Raw genomic sequence first — 21,325 nt, 5'->3', positions numbered from 1 at the left:
GTATACAATATATGTTATGTGACATATTCATCTACCATTTCAAACATTTCCCATCATGACATATTCATCTGCCATTTCAAACATTTTCCATCTTGACATATTCATCTGCCATTTCTAGAGAAGGGTGCATTGTTTTGCTTTGAGGCTGCATTTTTTCATGGTAGGGGCACATCCACCATTTGCAACCTACGTCATTTTATCAAATGGGAGATACATTTTGCACATGTTTGCATTCCATTTAATATTGGACACTACATTCCAAGCTGGGAAAGCCTACATTTTGAATATTGCCCGCACTTTCATTTGATGAGGGCAATGTTTCAAATGTGTGCCTATGTTCAAGCATTGGGTGCACTGTTCTTCAATGGCATGCCACTATTTTGATGTTTGGTGAGCATGTGCAATGGAGACCAGTGTGTAGGTCATGGTGCTATGGTTTAAAGGAGGGGGATTTGGCTTGTGTTTACAAGGCAGCAGTCCAAGGTAATGGCTAGTGCTGTTTTGTGATTTGTGATTATTTTGTACATTTTAATTTCTATACCAAAACCCTATATTTGGTTGCTAGAGTTATGCTTTTATTAGACATTATTATGGTTACAACTTATTGATATAGTTGTAATGAAAATTTGTCAATACATATGAGGTGTTCATATGATCGCTTGAGCCCTATAACGAGGATATGCTTATGAGCTATTTTAAACTATCATGAGATTTCTGCATTAATGTTTGTAAAGGATATATATGCTTCAGATTCAGTTTGCTGAATGTGGGTTTTACAGTCCCGGGAGAGGATGTGGAGAAATGTTGAGGGTGTCTTTCCATTCCTGTGCATATGATTTAGAGAATCTTTAGATAGAGAGAGACTATGATGGTAAAGTATTGCTGTCAAATGAGAACACATAAATCTAAATTATTTTGAAATGGCAACAATTTTCAGTAAATTTTTGAAATCATTGACAATTTTTGTTTGGATAAAATTGCAGAGAAGTTTTTCCTATTAATGTAAGAAATAAATAGCAGCAACACCATAAAATTATAGGTAATAGAGTTAATGTTGCATACATATCTAACAAAGAAGTTAATGTTGCATACATATCTAACAAAGCAACTGATTGTTGTTAGTTTGTTTCAAAACATGTCTACTATTTTTTCAACTGAGATAATTTCAAAATGTTAAGAAAGTTTAGTACATTACATCATACAGCAATGAATTTCTATAAACATTGAGAAATTAGGATATATCAATGGACAAAAATGCTGCTAAAATGATATCAGATATTTCAATTCATTGAAAATTTCAAGAAAGTGAAATTGCACTCTAAGTCTAGAATCCAAACAACAATCATTTATGTAATCCATTTTAATTTGCATGAGGAACATAATCAGCATAAACAACATCAATTCCTCATAAACAACTTTTGACATACAAATGAAAAGTAATATAAAAATAAATAACCAAAAAAGAATAGCCAAAGGCCATATTTTTTCAACCTATTGTTTGGATAGGGTTGGAGTATGCATACAGCCTAGTACATGGATAGGCTAGGAGTTCATGTTCACTACATGGATAGGTAGGGATGGTATCTTCAAAAGCCTAATATCTTCCAAGAGCTTCAAAAATTGATTTTCGTTATCATTATAGTCTTCATCTTCATCTTCATCATCAAGATTAATTTCCAATGCTTCAAGAGAGGGCGTACTCTAAAGTAAGCAACTTATTATTTCAACTTCTTTCTAACCATACTCAAAAATTCTGATGGTCATTTTCTTGAGATTAGGATGTGGAGGGGTGATGTATTAATAGGTATAACCATCTCCTGCATTTCAATGAATAATTTAAGAATTTAAGACAAACTATGATAACTTACTTTAAAAAGAACCACATTTATATATTATTTACCTCAATTCAAGACATACTACCTAAAACAAGAAACTTATGATATGTAATTTTTTATGTTTGAACATACCTGACTATTTAAGCCAAACATAGAGAACATCTAAATATTTGGAAGTCTGTGAAATAGTTTGAATAATGGAAAAGCCATTTCTTCCCATTGCAAGAGTATGTGAAGTTTCTTCAGGGATTGAAAATTACCTATAATGTCAAGAAACCTTGCTGGAAATTCCCTATATCTAAGATATCCATCATTAGGTGTGGATTCCAGTCATAGTTCCCTCAAAGTGTCTCCACAATACATTTCAAGATGAGAAACTGCATAAGAAAGCTCATAGAACAAAGTACCATTTACTCTCAGATCCTTAATCATAAACACATCCATACCTTTGAGTTTGGAACAATCAACTAATACAAACTCAACTTCATAGATATTAAGATCTTCTATAAATGATGAAGATATTATTGCATGAATTAGCCACAAACAATATTTCATGAAAATTTTTCGAAGAAGGGGACAAAAGGATACCAAGGAGGCTAAAGAATCATCTGTCATTTGAACATGAGAGAGGTAACAACTAATGAGGTTGGGGAACCTAAGAAAACCAATTGGAAAGCTGGTGAGAATGTAGTCACCCAGATTAAGGGTGACAAGATGTAAACATGAAAAGAGATTAAGGATATCTTCTTCTACATATCTTGGATTATTAGGGCGATTAGTAAAGCAATTATTTGTAAGGCAATCTGAGAGATAGAGATGTTGGATATTGTGTTGATATGCATATTCTATCCATTTATGCACATTTTTAGGAGAGAAGTGTATTTTTTAATCTAATGTATATTTTAACTAGACTTTTAGCTTATATGTTTTGAAATTTCTTTTAGTGGCTTAATGTTGTAAGGTCTCTTGAAATAAGACCTTCAGGTGGTTGGTCAAAGTTTTACAAATAATCTTATCCACAAATTTTTCTAGAGCAATTGACTAAATGTTATAAAAGGTGATTGGGTTAAATGTCTTAGGAATAAAGTCAAAGAAAGTATTTTTAAAATATTAAAGTATTTAGCTAGGTCTAAGAATATTTGTGTACTTTTGACAATTTTGCTTAGTTTGTGAAAGTTGTAGACTGAAGTTTTCATAGCCCAATTTTTGCTTCCTGCAAAGAACAATCATGTCAGATAATATTAGTGAAGAACAAAATAGGGAGACAATCGTTAGATTGTGGTCTAACTTGGAAAGAAAAGATGATGGAAAATGTTATTGTCCTTGCAAAATTTTTAAGGGCTTAAACTGTAGAAGACTACTAATCAAAATAGTTAAGAGACATTGTAGGGAGAATGGACACATTGAAGGGGGGCATGACTATCATCCACTGGTAATTTGTTCATTATATCATTTTAAAAATTTATATACATATGAAATCACTTGATGATGAGTTGATGATCATGGTTTATTTATGTTAATAAATTTTATATAGGTTGATCTCCCCAAGGAAGTACATGATATGAACCACAACAATTCGAAGAATATGGTTTTCGAAGTGGAGGAACATGGAGGTGCAAATATCCAAGGTGAAGATAATGATCCCATGGAAGATGATGATCATGCGCTAGAACACATAATTGAAGATGATGGTATAAATGCATTGATCCATGACACATTTAGTCCAAGCATATCTAATCATGATGATGATGATAGCCTCGATGTACCTCTACTTGAGAAGGCATACAAGCCCCTATACAAAGACTCCCAAAAAACTCTTCTCTCTATTGTATTGTTGTTGTTGAATTTGAAGGTTATGAATGATTTATCCAACATAACAATGTCAAGTATGTTAAGGTATGTCATATATGTCTTTATAGTTAACAAAGGGTGAATAATGTACCACTACTATTGTTTATATTAACAACTTATATTTTTTGCTGTAGATTGATAGGCAAGTTTCTGTTACCACCATCAAATATTCTACCTCGCTCATATCGAGAATTATCTGTTGTTATGAAAGATATTGGAATGGAGTATGAAGCAATACATGCTTGTCCCAATGATCATATTATATATTATAAAGAACATGAATTTTCAACACAATTCCCTGTATGCCATATGAGTAGATATCGAACATATCGACTAACAAAGAAGGTGCCTCAAAAGGTTCTTCGTTACATCCCCATTATTCCATGGATGCGACAATTATTCAGGTGTAGTAGCTTGGCTCAATTTATGGATTATCATGCACACAATACAAGTTGAGATGACATTATTCAAATCCCTGTGAATGGTTCAGCATTTATGCACATAGAGGAAAAGTGGCAACACTTCAAAGAAAAACCTCATAATCTTAGGCTTTCACTGGTAGTGGATGGTGTCAATCCATTTGGAGAGATGAGATCTATTTACTTGATGTGGTCTATTTTTGTTATCAACAATAACATTCCTCTGTAGATGTCAATAAAGAGGGAGCACATAATGTTGGAAATGATTGTTCTAGGTATCTTATCATGTGATAGTTATTAATTTACATGTACTTACAAATATTGCAGTAAAATGGTCACAATAATTATGTAATGTTACTGTTCATTCAAGTAGGTAAATATCAAGTAAAAGATATGAATGTATATATTGAGCCTCTTATCGATGAGTTGGTGGAGTTATGGAATGGTGTCACTATGTATGATGTGTCTAGACCAATAGGACAAAGACAGTTTCAATTCCATGCAATACTTGCATGGACAATACATGATGCCCCAGGGCTAACACATTTTTGTGGTATGTTATAGTGAATTCAAGTTGCGCACGATAATTCTAATTATAAAAATCAACATATTTAATAATCCAATTATATCATTATCTTGTAGGTCTTCAAACAAAGGGAAAATTTTCATGTCTAGTTTGTGGTCCAAAGATGAAATCTCGTCATTCAAAAAGTTTAGGAAAGCAGGTGTTTGATGAGTGTAGACACTTCCTCCATAGGAATCATAAGTATCGAAGTACAAAAAAATATCTTTTCAATGGGAAAGAAGAGACTACATCAAAGCCACAAAGAATGACACCTCGCCTATGGAAGTTGGAATATAATAGAATTAATTGTCGAGGTAATGTCATTCCACCTAATGGTTTATGTTTGCAATTTATATATTTCTATTGTGATTTTTGTTTACTAATTATGTAATTGATGATCATGAAGGTCGTCAAGGAAGTACTGAAAACCTTCCAAAGGGACTAAAAAGCTATCCTAGACAATTTTGTAGGTTGCCCTACTATGAGCACTTACAAATTGTGTATTTGTTTGATACTATGCATATTGGAAAGAATATAACAAAGACATTGTGGAAAATATTGGATGGAAGGCGTGACAAAGAAAAAATTGTCAAAATTTGTAATGACATTCATGAATCCAATCATGCATTGAAGAATTTCATTCGCTCAAATAGCAATAGAGATTAGATTAATATAAGTGCCCTTCCTTGGTTATTAACAGAGCAGCAAAGTGATGCCATAAAAGAAGTCATACAAAAAATTTGATTTCCCAAAGGATTTGCTGCGAACATAAACAATCTCATATAAAAAAAAAGTGAATTTGGGCCAGGGCTCAAAATGCATGATTGGCATACTTTCATCAAGGTAAGTTATGTTCTTCTATATTTACAATATATTCATAAACTAGGTGTACTATTTGTTATGTTATGTTAGAAAACAATGAAATGATTGGTTTATAATTACTGCAGTATGTGCTTCCTCTATCTCTCCCAGAGCACTTAAACAATAACATCAACCAAGTGATATATGATCTTGGAAAATACATTAGGTAAGCAATAATATCTATTCAATTTGTTGTATATACTTATTATATTCACAATTTGTTTTTCTAGCTATGTAATCTAATGTATATTATTTTGTAAAGTCTCATATCTATATATTTTTTGTGACTTGAATCTCTTAATGTAGGTGGTTTTCATCTAAAGAAATTCATAAAGAAGATATAAACTATTGGAAGAGAAGAATTCCTCATTTACTGTGTGAAATGCAAAAGTGTCTACCTCCAACTTTTTTCAATGCACAGGAACACTACCTCATACACCTAGTTGAGGAGATTGAATTGTGTGGACCTGTACACACTAGGTAAATGTGGATGGTTGAGAGGCACTTGAAATATTTGAAGGCTTTGGTTCAAAAAAGAGCACATCTTGAGGGTTCTATGGTAGAGGGATATATGGTATACTAGACTATGGTGTACATTACTAAATATCTTCCTAAGTTTGCATCAAATATCCATGTAGATCGCATTTGGGATCTCGATCCTTTTAAAAAATTAGAAGGGGATTACTTGATGGGGAAAGTTACATTGAGGAAAGTGAGAGGTAATAAATTAGAAGATGTTATTGTAATAAATTATTTCTTAATCTTCAAAATAAATCGATTGTAAGTTGTCTTTTTGTACAGGTGCTCCAGAGTGGGATGCTCTATATTTGTATATTGCAAACAATCTTGATTGGATGATGGTATGGATTGAATGATTTCAACATTCCAATCACACATTAACATGGGAAGGTGTATCTTCATTGGTTAAAGATGCTCATCGTAATGGAAATTCCAATGTTACGCAAAGGTAAATAGATTTAGCATGTGGTTTAAGAGATTTCTAGGTATGTACAAATTTATTAATCACCCATATGTTTATCAACTCATGATACAATAATTTTGACATGTTTCACATATTATTGTAGGTTAAACACCACAAGGCTATGTTCTCTAATGGTAAGAAATTTTGCGTCAAAGTGTTGGATGACATGAAGAAAACTTGTGATTTAGGAATAAATGCAGTCTTTCAAGTGACTAATATTTCATCTAGAAATGACTTACATCCTCGAGAGTCTGAAAATGGATACTATAGCATTTTGGATGATATAATTGAGTGTGACTTTAGTTCATTCAAATTAGCACTCTTTGTTGTCAAATGGTACAGGCTATGACTTAATCCAAATGATCCTGATAGAACTATTATTGAACATGATAATGGATTTACAATGGTTAATACAAGGTCATTTGAGCTAGTTGGGGATGAGCCCTATGTTCTTCCAAGCCAATGTGAGTAGGTATTTTACTCAGAGGTTCTACATAAATTGGGTTGGTCATTTGCTGTTAGACATGAACTGAGAGGAAGACCAATAAAGTATAATATGATGGAAGAAGAAGAAACCAAAGAAGTAGAAGATGATGGAGATAGTGATCAAGATTGATAGTTATTGGATGATGTTCCTGACACAAATTTTCATCAAGAAGAAGAAGAAGATGATGATGATGATGCTACTACTGATGATGATGATGAAGATGATGTTGATGTTGATGATGACGACGACGAAAATGATGACGACGATGATGATGATGATGATGGTGAGGATGATGATGATGATGACGACAAGGATGATGATGATGAAATTTAGAGGTATGCCATCAATCCTTAATCTATTTGATATTCATTTCTTGATAGAAATATATTTGTCTTATATGGTTACATAGTTTATTCATTATCTATTTAAAAGCTCCAAGTTTCAACTACAAATAGAATACTGCTAATCTATATTAATTATTAATCTAAATTAATTAAATAAAACTATTTAAAAAACATATTGATGCATGAATGTATTGAGCCTTATTTTCTTTTAGGTCAAAAACATTTGTAAGTGTTTAGTTTAGAAAAGGGAATTCATTAAATATCTATAAAAGGGAGTTCTACCTAGAATAAAATTCATAGGGAAAACATAATATAAGTGCTTACCCAATTTGTTGGTTAATAATTCTACCTCTATTGGTGATGCAGAGACCCTAGGTGGACTTGCAATCATTCATAACAAGAGGGACTTCCATGTTCTCACAAAACCAACCAAGCATCTTCATAAGATCCCTCTCCTTGATCCAAGCCAACTCCATAACCTATCAGAGTGTACACCAAATCCTTATGCCACCTTAGATTCTACATCTTTGGAATAATCCCATGAATGTCCCTCAATCCATCCAATGGATTTATCCAAGCAATCTAATCAACAAAATATCAAATGCTTACAATGCCTCAATAGGTGCCAAACTTGACTTCACCTTAACTAGGCATTTCCTCCACCTCCACACACATCAGAAAACTTCAAATAGCATGTCCCCAAGGTGACTAAGCCCTCAACTCATTAGCTAATACAAAAACCCAGTTTTAGCCCTTCACTAGGCCTACTTCCCTAGTACGCTTATAATGTGAGCCTAATTTAAGTGTTATATTGTGTACCTTTTAATGTTTTTAATTTTTATGTGATGCTTATTATGGATGTGATTATGATTATGATGTGATTATGCTCACGATAATTGAATTATATTTGCAGGAAACTGAACCCCTTTCAAGAGCATCTCGCACAGTTTCATGGATCGACAGGTATAAGTCAATACTCCTTATAGACAATCTATTTAATACACTTATCAATAGTAAGATTGATGTCTCCTAATATATCTCCCATTTGTAGGTACTAGTGAATAGGTATTTATCGAAAGATTCTTCCTCGAGTGAGGGAAATATAGGAATAGAAGAGGAAAGTTAGACATGCAGTTTATCTAGAACAGGGAGATTAACTAGAGGTCAAAGGACTAGAACAAAATTCAATAAACACATGAAATTTTCCTTGCTCAAGGGGGGTCATGTTCTTATGATTATGAGATGGAAGGCAGCATCGAGGTGCCCTTGAGGTACCAACATCTACAGAAACATTGGGTACCCAAGGAACTTCCTCCAATAAACACTAATTTTTGTGTTAATGAGAGGATATATCGCATAGAACCATCATCATTACATGGTTTGGGCCTATTTTCTATGGATGGCATAAAGTTTTCTTACAACAAAGCTTCTGAATTGATGGAGTATGTTGGACCATGTTACGATTACAAAAGTTGGATGCATATTGTTCAATATAAAAAAAGTATGTGTAGGTATGCCCTCTCGAAAAATTATATACAATGGCAAGACAATAATCAAAGTAAAAGTGTGGCTATATACATTGATGGAAGGCCAAAAGAAACAAGGAATATTGTGGGTTTTATAAATAGTACACAACTTGGGTCAACTATAAAGCAACCAATCTCATATTTGAGGCACACAAGGGAAATCGTGTATTCATCTGTGAGATAAAATCAATACGTGCAGGGGAAGAGCTTCTTATTGATTACAATTTGAACCACATAGATACAAATGAGGCTACTATCATGGGGGTGGTACATACTATTAAACCAACTTCTAATTAATGACTCGAACATACCATTTAGTCAATAAATTTTTGGCTAACATTTTTATACTTGATCTTTGAAATAGGGGCACAATATGGAGAAAACGCCCAGAGGGGATGCTAGTGATGTTCTCGGCTCATGTATACATGAGCAAGTAAAACTCATTGTAATTGTGCAAACTAGATAGAAGCAAAATGTTATTTTTTTAATGTTGTTTTCTTCGTTGTTTTGGAGTAATTTTTATAATACTAATACTATTGTTGTCATAGAGGGCTAGTGGTGAGAGGGAGGGAAAGGAACCTGCAGTCCCTCAGTAGCCCCCCCTTGAGGAGGACCCTTTCTATATTGATTTAGCAAAGATCGATGACCCGATTGGTTTGATTAAAAAGGTGCTAAAGAAAATTGGTAGAGAAATTATACATTTGGCAACCATAAAGCCTACTACTCAGGAAATAAAAGATAGGGGATCTAAATTGTTGTAGACCTCTGAAACCTTAAAAGTAAGTATTAATAAAAATTTTAATTATAACAAGAGTTCAATAATGTTTTTTATGTTATGCTCTTTTATGGCATTAATTAAAATATGGATGTTTTGTCTTTACAGAGTTTTTTGCGTGATTTTGAGCCCCATTCCCATGATAAGGGTGCTACAGGTGGTTTAGGCAGATCACATATTCCATTCCCCACTTGTGCTTTCCACTAAATATATATAGGAATGGTCATAATCATTGACAATACATGCTCGAACAATCCTTTTTTTAATGCTCTAACAATCTTGTCCATGCTAGTCCACGCATTCTATATTTATGCATGCTCTAACAATTTTATTCTTCAGCTTCAAATCAATTGTATCCTATGATGACGCCACCTCCATCCAGGACAACCACAAATCTCTTTTTGACTGCTGAGTCAACAGCACATAGCTTACAGGCATCGACTATTGCACCATAGACTGGTACACAAATCCCTCTTTTTCTCTCATTTGTTATGTGTTTAAGTGTTATGTGTTTACGATGTAGATTGTAATGACCCCCCTTTGGTAGTCACTCAACATTTAAAATTTTTCACAATTTTATGATTCCAAACCATAAGAACTCGACTCCATTCATAGCTTGGATATACAAGGTTATGTTATAGGTCAAACTTCAATTAGCTATCTTTAGTTATGAAATATTGTAATATTGAAGATCATCTTCTCTGGTACTATATTATCGCAATTATATTCTGATGCAGAGTCTAGCAGCCACTTCTTCTGCTAGCCTTCAGAAGGCTTTCACAATCCAATTTTTGGATATAGGACTTGGTATAAGTCCCCTTACCCACACCAAGTATACACAACTACTAAGCCCAAATGGGGCAATCCACTTCAAAAAATTCACTCACTGACACAAGTAATGGTGATAGCAACCAGGACCTTCAGTCCAACCACACCCCTTTTCTCAACTACAACACTTGGGTCTTACAAAGACCTTTCTTTTTTAGCATTTTTCCCATCTAACTAACTCATCAAACTAAACAAAGACTCCTTGGATACCAACTACCCTTCATAACTGTCTTATGACAACAACAAACAGTTTTTTTTTACCACTTTTTAACATCAATTATCATTTGTTCTTTTATACTTCATGACAAAGACTTATGAAACTTTTTGCCATAAGAGCTACAACATCATTTCTTGGATGTTCCTGTATTCCTAGTATGGGAATGGTGAAGGATGTCATATTGATCGTTAGTAAAGATGAAGGCATTCCATTAAAAGTAGCCAAAGTTCCAAGTACTTTAAAGTTATTATTATTCTATAGTGATATAATAGTAATTTAGTTTTTGATCACTCTTCATTGACTAATGATCCCATGATTGTTTTGTAGGGAATGATGTTTTTTGGAAAAAACTTGGTGATGAGTGTTTGTGAATATTCAGGCCCACCCTGTGTACCTGGTGGAACATCATATTCTAACTAAAACCCCAAACCACTATTTTGATTTCATATCATTGCTAGAATAGTTTTCCTTTTCATCCATTTCTTGAACTATATTAAATGTAGCTTCACTTCATTTATGAGTCTATCATTTTTTTTTTTACTTAAAAGGTGGAATAACCAAGACAAAAAGTTGAAGGATGATCTTATAGAGAGCATGACCCAACTCTTTGGACCTTATGCATTTGAGAGAAACAAGATCCTTGAAAAAGTTGGTTCATGTTTGAAGTATATTAGGGATTAATACAGGAAAAAAATTACAGGTTAACCCCAAGTACGAGCGTCCGCCCTATGTTCCTGAGGCTGAGTGGCAGGCTCTAATTTTGGATGGAAAGTATAAAGGTAACAAGAAAAATGGAATTACACTAGTAGAGAGTACAACAAGGTATGTGATACTATTGAGAATGTAATTATGTACTAATTAACCTCTATATTTATACTATCTAACATATTTCAAACTTTTCGTAGATTGCTTGACACATCAAAGGCACCAAAGGCAAGACTAGAAAAGCATGGGACACACAAGCTCGGCTCTGGTGGTTTCTCGAAACTTCAAGCATGAGTTGTAAGTATTAGTAAATGAAAAATTGTATCAAATTTTTTATATATTGTGATGGGAAATGCTAGGATAGACTAGCTTTTCTATGCTCCTGATCCTCAACTTGGATCTCAGTGTTCCTCCACACCAATATATGATGCATAGTAACATGCTTTGGAAGCACCAAAAACCTCCTAGCACCTTGGAATAACTAAAAAATTCAAGTTATCACCCCAATCATCTATTCTCCATAAGAACATTCAAGGCTTGATTCACCTTCAAACAAGGAACTAATCTGCTATTACAACTGCTCCTTTAATTCATGGACCCAACTCATCACATAAGGCTACATACTAGTTACTTCTCCCTTGTACCATTCAAGGCCTAATACACCCAACCTTGACACCCAGTGTTTTGGACAACTCCAACCCTCTAACATAAATAGAAACCAAAACAAACATCAACACAACCATAAACAAATCAGGTCTAAGGAAAACTTGTTATTACCAGTCACAGGGCAGATTGCAACACTTGACCTTTATTCTAGACACCCAACCAAGAGTGCAATTGTATCCTCTAGGACTCCCAAAAACCAAAGATAGTTTAGAAAAACTCCAACATGACCAAGATAAGGTGTAACAAGGGTTGGAAACCCTACTAACTATTTACCATGCAAACTGCTACAACCAACCTAACAAGCACTTAGGTTTCTTAACACTATTTTTCACCAAAAACTCAAAATGATTACAAAGGACAAGGAAAACAAAAAGAAAATTTAAACACCCTTTTCAAAGTGCCAAAAGACTCCAAAGTTTCAAAATTCTACTCCACTCCAACATACCCTAACCTTAGTCATGCACTTAGGCCTAATTAGCAACTTTAGGCTTGGTCTACAATGAAAGGGTTAAAAATATGGGTGCATGGGTCAAATCTTCAACTTCAGAATGTCCTCCTAGCCAAATTTAAGATGCCTTGCCTCCATAGCAAGTCCCAACTTCCCTTTTTCATTCTAACTCATCAAATTGCAACAAACAAGGTCTAATACATGGGTCTTATTAGACCTAGGGCTTGCTCTTAAAATTACCTACTGCAACCTCTTGCCTCTAGGCTTTTGACATATGATAAAACATTTCCCTAGTTTTCTCCATACCAAATTGGAGAAAATTCCAACAGTAGGATATCAAACTAGGGCCATTTCTTTGGCCACAACCCTTGTTTTGACAGTTTCACAAGAAGCAAGAAAGAAAAATAGATAACTTCCAAATGCAAACAAATCTTTCCTTAAAACCAATGCCAAAACTTCTTAAAATGAAAACTCCAACTTTTCAATGCAAAACAACCACCGACCTTTACGAGTTCGTATAGTATAGAAAAAAAAGTCAAAATTGCCCAAAAATAATAGATTTTATTGATTTTAAAGAAAGTACATAGATTTTTATTCATCCCATGGATGTTTAGAGCCTTTATAGGCTTGTACAAAGTGGGTAGAACCACCCCATGGTAGTTGCAACCATTGGGAGTGATTTCTATTAAGAGTTGTAACATTTTGCAAAAATTTGCTAATGCAACTTTTCAACTTTTGTATTTCCTTTTGATATTTTAACTACCCTCCATTGGTTGATGAAACAATGCAAGTAAAATTCACCATACCACACAAAAATGCAAGGCTCAGAGTTCAAGAGATGCCTCACAGAAGAGGATAAGAGAATTGGCTTCCAACAAGGCTATAGAGCCATGGCTGAATGGCTATGAGCTGAAATCAGTGTGGAAGGTTCTAATAATGATGCATCTGAGCCATAGGTAAATAAGCTAAATGAAATTTGTTTCAAATTGAATACTTTACCAATTAGTCTATTTGATGTTAAGTTCCAATATAAAGTGAGTATATCTGTTTTAAGCAAGCAATGATGACAATGCGTAGGATGTTGGAATACACCCTAACAATCCTTCTACACAATCTATGGATGCTGAAGGTTCGCATGATGTGTATCCTAGTGGTGGAGGTATAAATTTGCTATTAAAAATTTTATATGTAATTACAATTGGTGTTTGGATTAACGTAACATTTTGTATAGCAGCTATAGAGGATCGAGGGGTCGATGTTCATGAGCATGTTGAAGTTGAGTCTAAACAAAATGATGTGGTCAGATCAAGTAAAGAGCACCACAGTTGTGTTATTTAAAATAATTAAATACTTGTAAAAATTATAATAAATTATTTTTAATTTAACTCTTTTATTTGTTATTGTAGAGGACCCCCCTTTGCAACAGCATAGGAATTTGAGATCATCAAGAATAGAGAACAAAACAACTGATGAGGGGGGAATTGATGATGACATTGATGCTCCTCTTAGAGCTTACATAGAAAAAAGAAATAGAAAGAAAAAAAAGAAATGATTGCCATCTACATACCTTAATTGATAATGACTGAATTTTATGTCTTAATGAATTTAATTATGTGCTAATGAATGTTCATGAATTATGTGTTAATGCAGAATATTGATGAATGTTGCATGTTAACAAATATAATGTGTTAATGAATTTTATCATGTGACATTGATTGAATGTTACATTTTATTAATGGTTGAAAAAATGAATGAATGTTAGATGTTAGCGGGGAATGTAGAGTGATGTTAGGGGGAGGGGGATGGGGCCAAATGAGCTTCCACCTTCACGTGGTTGGCCCTATTTAGTAGAGAATATTAAACTATTCTCAAACCAAAATGAAGCTCAATAAGATACTAAATATTTCCCTATTTTGTCCTATGTTTAGACTATTTTCCTATGCATCTAAGCCTTCATGCTTTGAACTGTCATGAAGTTCTAAACTTGTAGCTTTTTTATTGCATCCTTGGATCTCAAAAACTGTCTTAGACTGTGTTATCACCAATGATAAGATTATCATAATTAACTAGGGAAACCCTTGATCAGCACTATCTTGGGACTGTGTTATCTGAATATGCCGCTGCTTGGAAGAGTTTATTTTAAGCATAGAGAATTGGGATTTTATCATATTAGATAGCTTTCCTGACAAATATATCTAACTCTTGGGCTTCACATCAATCGTATCCATGAGTTCATGGTTAGATACAAAGCTTACCTCCAAGTTCCAAATCTTCCCACCCATACTCTCTAAATTTTATATTGAATGGGACCTCTGTTAGTTCACTAAGCATAGCTGCTACTTGTGCCAAGAGAGTCTAAGATATTGCAATATGGAACTATTTCCCATAATCTTTGCTAAGTTGAAACATTGTAAACTCCAGCTAGGTTCATGGAGAACATTATAATGTTACTACACACCTATTTCTTAAATATGTACCCTACTTGTGAAATGCCTTGAAATAGGAAAAACCCCATTTTCTAAGCTAAAACGCCCATGTATGCTTATACATAGCTAAATGAATGGACATATATTATGAGAATGGGATTGGTGCATGAGAGTTTAGATAATAAACATCTTGTGTTTATTTTTACGTGGTAGAATTATGAATTACCATCAGACAAAGAATTTACAAGTTGTTCAACTTTTATAAGTACAAATATTAGATTCATATTCATTGTTAAGATTTAATAAATAACAATTTTTTGGTCACAAGACAACCAACTTCATTGTTGGATACTTGCATTTCAACAAATTACATGCTTCAGTGAGAATAAAACAAATATAGAAGAATAATGAACTGTGGTGGATGATTGAACAGAGTCCAATTTCTTGGAGAGTTTAGAGTGACAGATTAAAAGTCAAATTATAATGACCAAATGTTGAAGTTTAGATTATGTTGCACTGGGTCCCATACCCAGACCAGGTCCAATTTGTATAGTTTGTAGGCCTTCCCCAAGTCTGTAATAGATGTATCTGAAATAATTCGGTCAGGACACTCGTGCCCTTGCCATATCAAGGCTAAAGTTGGATCCCCACAGTCGATCTTGGAAATAAAATAGTATGAAAAATTACAAAAAAAGAATAAAATACTGATATGTATATATCTTTAGACATTTTATATAATTATTGAGTGTTGGAAGTAGTTTGACCACTAATGATTTCTTTGTTTTATACATATGCCATAAGTATTAAACCTTTATAACTTTTGATTTAATATTTGGCATTGAATTATTGATTGTGTTTCATGGTTAATTTAGCTTGTTTTTTTCAAAATGTGGCTATTTGTAATTTTAATTTATTTATAATGTACTTTAAGCATGATTGTTGAAACATTACATAGCTAGCTATTAATGACAAGTGTATTTTGATTCACTTTTTTTCAGCAGAATGCTAGAATGGAAACTTGGACTCAATGACAGGGTGCTACTAGAAGCTCAAGGCAAAGCGTCAAAGGGTAAAGAAATTGATTTGGATGACATCGAGTTTCATCAGTATGCAATCAAGCTCATTTTCTTATTTAATTCCTTAAACTATCAATTTTATCTTATATTAAAGTGCTTGCAAATTCCTTTGATGTTGTACTTGGTCTTTTTTTTTCCCTTGAAAAGGCATATGTTAATTTCTATTTCTTCTATTAGGTGCGTTCATCTTGCTTGTTTTGAAAATGATAGAACTATATCCTTCATTCCTCCTGATGTGACTTTTGATCTTATGAACTATAGACTTAGCACACAGGTTTGTTCATATATTCAAGAGAATGCAGTAGTTGTCAAATCTTTGAAGTTTTGTTATGAAGGATATCCTTCTAAAGTAGGTTTCATATCATATGTTTTTATTATTTTGTAAGTAAATCCATTGATATGGGTTGGAGCTCAAGTAGAAAAGCATTCAAGAAGCCGGGTTGAACAGTAGGAAAGTTGGATTGAAGAGATTGCAGATTGATCTTAACTATTAGATTCTGATAGGGTTTGATTAAAACTTTCTTTAATGAAAAGATGCAAATCTATCCTTATTCAATTTATATACTCCACATTTTTAAAAAATTACGAATTCAATGTTTAATCTTTTCGATCCAACTATCTTCCTATTCAAGCATGTCCTAACTAGATTTGTATTCTCGACATTCAACAAAGTTATGAATTGTATCCTCATTATTTTTCCTAAATTTCAGCACAACTTCCTAGTAGGGTGTTTTATATAAGTTGTTTCTTGCAACTTTTACTTAAAAGAGCTATTACTGTTCATGGCTTTCTTAGACATTATTTCTTGTTTATTTACTGAAGTTAGCTTGGGTTGTATCTTGATATGTTTTGTGTATTTATTTTAGTGAATGTTGCAAAGGGCTAATATGAAATTACATTTTTAAAAAAGCACATCTAAGCCAACTTTCATGGAGCTCCCTAATCATTTGTTGTTATGAAATTTTGCTATTTCAAACTATGATAATAAATTATAATATCTGAATTTTGTGTTATTTTGTCATTCTGTCTATTTATGGTCTCAATGTTTCTTTTGAACACAAACTAGTTTCTTATTTTAGTTCTAAGGTGATAGGGAACAAATTACTTCCCAAGCATGCCCCTCTGGATTCAAGGGTGTTCATGAAATTCACAAAACGGATCTTTGTTTTTTTGTTGTTGTGATTTAACTTCTCAAATGTGAAGTCAAAAGCTAAATAGTAAATTTTTAAAGTATGATCATGATAGTTTGATGGTTGGGCTTTGTTTTTTATAGGAAGAATGTAGAAAGGTCTCAACAGAAGGGAAATAGAAATAGTTGGAACTTTCAAATAAATTTCATGATGCAATTAAGGTTTGTTCTATATCTGAATTTGATTTTCTAATATACAGATAAGACATCTACGCATTCTAATTCTTAGTACGATATTTATGTTTTATTTGCCCCAAGTTGATTGTGAAGTACAGGCCTACTATGCCAGTAATTTATGTTGTCATCCCAAGATTGACAACAAATCAACTGAGATGGGGATTTACAGGTGCATTTCAGGTGTGCTATACATATTAAAAAAGAAAGTTGTTCTATATTTCTTCTACCTGAGTGACATGGATTAAAAATCAAAGTAGCTTTATTATTCTATGTAATTTTTTGTTCAAATCATTCAAGTAACATTAATTAAATAAAAAATGATGAGATCAATACAGACATCTCAGAAAATTATGATGCTGCTTTACTGGCATTAATATCCAGAGATATTTTTGATCCAATTACATATATCGATGTATTCAATCTAATGCCACATCATTGCAATCTTTCTTCATAATATTTATTTTCATTGAACCTTCCCAATTTTACTGGCTTTTGCTTCCATGGTTTCACTACATGATATTGTAGTGTACAAAATATATATTGCACATTCCTAGTCCACCATAGCCGAAAAAGTGTGTGCATGTTCAAGAGATTATTTCTATCATAGTTTATCTTTATAAGAAAGCTTCTGAAAAGATAAATGTAAGGAATCAATTTTAGCAAAATTGTCAGTACTCAATGATTTAAGAAACATAAGTATGACATATTAAGGCCTAAGAAGGAGTGAGGCAAAGGGAGGAGATAAGGGAGGTGAAGATTCCAGCTACGTCATTCTCAACTACCTCCAACATCAAACCAAATCAAACCTCCTAAACCCTACGTAACTTCATTTGGTCACATCTTATATTTGAGAAAGATGGTGTCTTATTGGTGCTCCTTCCATTATTTCATGATATATTATTATCAAGCCATCTAATCATCTATAGGACAAAGATGATTCCTGAACAATCAAATTAGCAATACGGTCTATCTGCATTACATTTGGACACTTGGTTTGAGGTTCATCTCATCGATTCCCATTCATCAAAGGATCTTTATCTAACTAGACCTCACTAGAAAACATTGAGATTTCCTGAGCCCCAAGCCCAAATCATGCAGGCTTCAATCTCCACATATCATAAAGCCTGTATATAGAGCTGAGCATTCTCACACCATCTAAGAGCTGATGTAGGTGAAGCTTCCAGCTACAGGATGCTCAACTCTATATACAGGCTTTATGATATGTGGAGATTGAAGCCTGCATGATTTGGGCTTGGGGCTCAAGAGATCTTAATGTTTTCTATCGAGATCTAATCAGATAAAGATCTTGTGATGAATGGGAATCGATGAGATGACCCTCAAACCAAGTGTCCAAATACAACACAGATCGACCGTATTGCTAATTCAGTTGTTCAGGAATAATCTTTGTCCTATAGCCGATTGGATGGCCTAATAATAATATAACATGAAATAATGGAAGGAGCACCAATAAGACACCATCCTACTCAAATATAAGATGTGACCAAATGAAGTTATGCAAGGTTTAGGAGGTTTGGTTTGGTTTGACATAGCTGGAAGGCAGCAACATTTTTTTTTTGTTTTACTTTATATCTGTCGCTATTGCAACATTAGCCACATGAATTGTGAGGGGGTTGCTATAGTGGCGACACCCAATTGTCATCATAATTGCAAGGGTATAGGATAGATGTTGTAATTTGAAACTAAAAAATAATGACATCTATAACTGTCACAGTGGTGACACATTTTTGTTGTAATTGTGACACATAGCCGTCGCAAAATAATGCCAAATGTATTAGTGTATGGAGAAAGGTACTTTATGATTTTTGTTGACAATTTCACTAGGATGATGTGGGTACCTTTTCTTAAAGAGAAATTAGAATCTTTTGAGAAATTCAAGATATTTAAGAACAAAGTTGAAAATGAATTTGGACTCAAGATCAAAAGTTTAAGATCAAATAGAGGAGGAGAATTCACCTCTAGAGAATTCAATCTCTATTGTGAAGAACATGGCATCAGGAGACAATTATCCTCACCCCATAAACTTGAGTAGAATGAGATTGCTAAAAGGGGAAACAAATCAATTGCTAAAGTAGCAAGAGCCATGCTATTTGAGAATGATGTACCAAAGACCTTTTGGAGAGAAGCAATCAATACAATAGTATACACACTAAACAGAGTACATATTAGAAAAGGTATGCACACAACACCCTATGAATTATGGTTTGGTCATTCACCATTAGTCAAATACTTTAGGATATTTGGAAGAAAATGTTACATCAAAAGAGATTATGATATTGGTAAATTTGATCCAAGAAGCAATGAAGGTATGTTTCTTCAATATTCATTGAAAAGTAAAGCTTACAAATGTTTCAACTATAGAACAAAACCATAGTAGAGTGTGCAAATGTTAAAATTGATGAAATGTTTGGTACCAAGGAAAAGATAATGGACTATAACTCTAATGGAGATGATTACTCTGGAATGGCTAACAGAGGTAATGAGTTGTTTTTCAAGACTAACAATGACATGCAAAATAATATGAAAATTGAAGATGTGAGAGAAGAACAAAATAAAATACCTGAGATAAGAGTTGAAGCAGCAACTCCTACCCAAAATAGAAACTTGACAAGAAATCATCCTACTAATCAGATAATAGGAAGTAAAGAAAAAGGAGTGATGACAAGGAGCAGAATTAATGAAGAATTGTGTCTAATATCTCAAGTAGAACCAAGAAGTACAGATGAAGTAATCAAAGATGATCACTAGTTAAAAGAAATGGAGGAAGAACTCCACTAGATAATCAAGAATGACACATGGGAATTGGTTCCTAGACCAAAGGATAAAAATGTGATTGTGACTAAATGGGTATTCAAAAATAAAATGAATGAACAGGGAGAAATAATAAGAAACAAGGAAAGACTTGTATGCAAGGATACTCTCAGCAAGAAGGAATTGATTATGAAGAGAATATGCACCTATAGCAAGGATGGAAGCAGTCAGAATTTTCCTAACGTATGCAAGAAACAAGAACTTTAAGGTATATTAGATGGATGTCAAATCAACATTCCTAAATGGAAAACTTGAAGAAGAGGTTTACATTGAACAACTAGAGATTTTTCCCTTAATAGAAGAAAAGGAATTGGTTTGCAAATCAAAGAAAGCATTGTATGGATTAAAGAAAGCACCAAGAACTTGGTGTGCAAGGTTGGAAAAATACCAAGCAAAGGTTGGATTTTCTAAAGAAATAATAGATAGTAACCTATACTTGAAGGAAATAGAAGATCATTTGCTAATAATCATTGTATTTGTTGATGACATCATCTTTGGTGGAAATGATGAAGCTAGTAACAAATTCTTAGAAGACATGAATGAGTTTGAAATGAGCATGATAGGTGAAATGAAATTTTTCTTGGGACTAAAAATTGTTCCAAACAAAGAAGGTATCTTTATTTCTCAAACCAAGTATTTAAATTATTTACTAAAAATATTTGGTTTAGAAAATTGTAAACCTGTTGGAAATCCTATGGTAACTATTCATAAGTTATCAAGCAAAGATGAGATGCTACTATTGAAAAAAAGAAGTAAAGATCTATGGTTGGTGGGTTATAGTATCTAAGTCATAGAAAACTAGAAATAGCTAATGCAATTGGAATAGTGGCAAGATTTCAAGCTGATCCTAAAGAGCATCACTATGCAATAGTAAAAAGAATATTTAGATATTTGAAAGGAACATCAAATTATGGTGTTCGGTATGATAGGAAAAATGACCTTACTCTTTACCCTTATATAGATGTTGATTGGGTAGGAGGTAGGGATGACAGTAAAAGCACTAGTGGAGGAACATTTTCCCTAGAGGAAGATTAGTTTCTTGGCTTAGCAAGAAGCAAGATTGTACCTCTACTATAGAAGTAGAGTATGTTACAGAAATAAATAACTGTAATCAATGCA

This window comes from Cupressus sempervirens, chromosome 4, assembly GCF_028749045.1.
Source record: "Cupressus sempervirens isolate cs-2001-9-10 chromosome 4, ASM2874904v1, whole genome shotgun sequence".
NCBI lineage: Eukaryota > Viridiplantae > Streptophyta > Pinopsida > Cupressales > Cupressaceae > Cupressus > Cupressus sempervirens.
This window is presented reverse-complemented; position numbering follows the sequence as displayed.